General features: G+C 35.8%; 1 non-coding gene across 1 annotated transcript; it reads left to right on the forward strand.

Annotated features, from left to right (window-relative positions):
* Window positions 1-3046: 3046 nt before the first annotated feature.
* LOC138986555 (small nucleolar RNA SNORA13) lies at window positions 3047-3183 on the forward strand. The gene has a single exon (XR_011463368.1). It is a non-coding gene; the product is annotated as a small nucleolar RNA SNORA13 (small nucleolar RNA).
* The last annotated feature ends 572 nt before the right edge of the window (window positions 3184-3755 follow it).

The raw sequence follows: 3755 nt of genomic DNA on the forward strand, positions 1-3755 counted from the left end.
GAAAGTTATGACCAACCTGGATAGCATATTGAAAAGCAGAGACATTACTTTGCCAACGAAGGTCCGTCTAGTCAAGGCTATGGTTTTTCCAGTGGTCATGTATGGATGTGAGAGTTGGACTGTAAAGAAAGCTGAGCACCGAAGAATTGATGCTTTTGAACTGTGGTATTAGAGAAGACTCTTGAGAGTCCCTTGGACTGCAGGGAGATCCAAGCAGTCCATCCTAAAGGAGATCAGTCCTGGGTGTTCATTGGAAGGACTGATTCTGAAGCTGAAACTCCAGTACTTTGGCCACCTCATGCGAAGAGTTGGTTCATACAAAAGACCCTTGCCAGAGTCCAGCTCCAGCAGCCAGGGAATCAGCCTGAAGGGGTGAGCTGTGTCAGCAGACAATGATGTAGCCTCTGACTCAAGGTGCTGGGCTACATGTTTATTTCAAGCTTCCGGTTTTCTTTTATGCTTTGACAAAAGCATTAGGTCAGAGGTTTGACATTTTTAGTTTCCGCCACCCAGATTTATTGTCTCCAGAAATCATTGTTGTCCTACAGAGTTCCTGCTTCAGCAATTCTCTCAGAATCAGCTTTACTATCTATTATCTGCTTCCCTTTATGTGTCCTATACTTAACTTGTGATTACATTGTAACTCATGCTACATTCCTCAGTTTATTTTTTATCTTTCTAAATCCTGTTTGCCCCTAGCATCTTAAGATCACTATCTCCTAAAAGGCTTCTAGCTATTAATATCTCTAAAATTCCTAATCTCTATAAGCATAGTAAAAGATGCTAACACTATAACACTCCTTAAACTTTTAGCTTCTATTCTTAATTACTCATAAACCCTAAACTCAGCAAACTTCTTTTGCCATAAATATTTCCCTCACAAACAGGTCTCAGATAACAATCCTTCCCGTGGCCTCAAGCTGCAGCCTACGTACTCATCCTGGAACATTCTTTGTAAAGATCCTTGAACAAATGTCAATGGTTACTTTATAGATTATTTTCTGGGCACAACTGCAGAAGGCTTTATGCTTTCTAATGCTTCTCTCAAGAATAATAAGCACCTTAACATTCTTTCCAGCCAACTCAACCGAAGAAAGGAAAGAACAAGTCAGAATTATAAGACCTAACTCCTTCATCCCTGGACCGTGGCTGAGGGATGAGGAGAGGGGTTGGGGCTGTGGCTCCATTTTGTCAGTAATGCCTAATGCAGCTCCCGACAGACCCTGATGCTGGGAAGGATTGAGGGCAAGAGGAGAAGGGGATGACAGAGGATGAGATGGCTGGATGGCATCACCGACTTGATGGACATGAGTTTGAGTGAACTCCAGGAGTTGGTGATGGACAGGGAGGTCTGGCGTGCTGCAGTTCATGGGGTTGCAAAGAGTCGGACATGACTGAGCGACTGAACTGAATTGGACCGAACTGATGGGACCAGATAATAGCACTAAAATATAGAAAAAGTATCTCAACAAATATAAGAAGATATCAGAGTTTTTTGCTCTGTGAAAAAACATGTTTGGCAAGTAATTGAAGGAAACCCTGATAAATCCCTTCAAAAGCCTCTAATTCACTTAGGGCAAGTGAAGACAAGATGAAGAAAGTTAATGTGGACACTATCCTTCCTGACAAGTCATATTTCCTTCAAGACAAGAGTGTAGTGAGGAAATGAGGATAAATAGGCACAACAAATGAAAGCAGGTACACCTGTGTATTTCTCCAATGTGAGAAAATTCTCAATGTGATTGGATTTATTAAGAGATACTGTAGATCAGAAGAAAGGGGCCACTTTAAGAATCAAAGAAAAAATATTTCTTCTAGCTTTATGATGAGAAACATAAGAATATGTTTAACTTGTTTTTTTTTTTTAAGAGATTAGAAAGAATCCTTCATTTATGAAACCAAAGCAAGTAGTTGTGAAGAGAGTAATCTGAGATCAGGAAACACAGCATAGAGAAGATTGCTAAATAAAAGCAATAGAGAATAAACCGGAATTTCTTATTTTAAAATCTTTTACAAATAGAAGCAAAATATTTCATGCATTACATGATACAATTCTTTATTTCAAACCGACAACCAATTTCATGTATAATGGTGAGAAGCAAAAGCAGTGGTCTTCAAACTTGGTTGTACATTAGAAGCACACAGAGAGATTTAAAAAAAATGTTTTTGATTCCTGAGTTTCATTAGGGATCAATTAACTCAGAATCTTTGGAGGTAGGTTCCAGACTTGAGTAATTTTTAAGTACCATGAGTGATTTTATGTGCAGCCAATATTGAGAAACACTGTACTCTAGCATCATTTTTCAAAGTGCTTCTTTAATATACTAATATGAATTGTAATTCTGCTGGAGAAGGATATGATATGTAGCACTTCCACAGAAACTATTTAATGTGAAGCATCTGGTTGGACCACTGTTCTACAATATAATTTGGGAAATGTTGAACCAGAGGTATAGTCATTCAAAACAGGAATGAGATGAAGGTGTTTTCAGGATCATTATTTAACATTCTGGACACACTGGCAACTACAATGAGATAAGAGATGAAATGAGATTCAAATATTGGAGGAAGGGGATATATTACAATTGCAATATTTTAGTATACATGAGGAAATTCAAGATAATCTAAGAGGAAAAAAAAAGAATTAAGAAAGTTCAGTAAGCTTGCAGTTACAAAATTAATATATTCAAGAAATAATAGCTTTATCTCATACCAGGCTTTCTCAGTCTTAATGCAACTGGCATTTTGGGTCAGATAGTTCTTTGCTGTGGAGGGCTGTCCTGTATGTTGTAGGATGTTTGGCAGGATTCCTGGTTTCTACCAATTAGCATTAGCAACACCCTAACTCACAAATTTGGGACAATGAATATGTCTCAGTCAGTGCCAATATTCCTTATGACACAAAATCACCTCTGGTTGAGAACCACTACCATATGGCAGTAATACTGAGGCTATACAACAGAAAACATGAGTTCATCAATAAAAGTATCAGCAAATACAAAGCAGTTATGAATGAACTTGGTAAGTAATCTTCAAGAAAACTAACCGCCTTTGTGTTGCCCATTCACTTTTGGAAACTAGTGGATGTGGTGTCAAAAAAGGCGAACACAAAACACTTTCGCAGCTTTTTTTCCTGCCCTTGTATTTGATGTCTTTGGTGTAGGAGCTGCGTAAGTAACATAAAAAAAAAAAAAAAGAAAGAAAACTATAAGCTTAATCAAAGGATATAAAAGAGGATGTAAATACATGAAAAGATAAATTACATTCTTATATAAAAATTACATTCTTATATATAAAATACTATATAATAATGTGAACTCTCATCAAATAAATTTATGCATTTAATGCAATTTTAATCAATATCACAGGGGACTTCATTGTATATCAATATAAAATTATTTTTAATTTATATGTAAAACCGAGTAGGCCAAAATAACAAGATATATATATATATATACATATATATATATATATATAAAGGTTACTAATAAATATAAAGATGCACTATCTGATAATTAAAACTGTTTTATTTTTTAATTCTTTCCATCTTTATTGGTACTTTGACATATAACATTGTGTAAATTTAAAGTGTATGTATGATGATTTGATATACATATATGGTGAAATCATTACCACATTGGGATTGGTTTAACACATTCCTCATTTTACATAGTTACTGTTTTGTGTGTATGGTGAGAATTTCAAGATTTACTCTCTTCAGTTCAGTTCAGTTTAGTTGAGTTGATCAGTTATGT

The sequence above is a fragment of the Bos mutus genome, chromosome X, assembly GCF_027580195.1.
Source record: "Bos mutus isolate GX-2022 chromosome X, NWIPB_WYAK_1.1, whole genome shotgun sequence".
In the NCBI taxonomy this organism is placed as follows: domain Eukaryota; kingdom Metazoa; phylum Chordata; class Mammalia; order Artiodactyla; family Bovidae; genus Bos; species Bos mutus.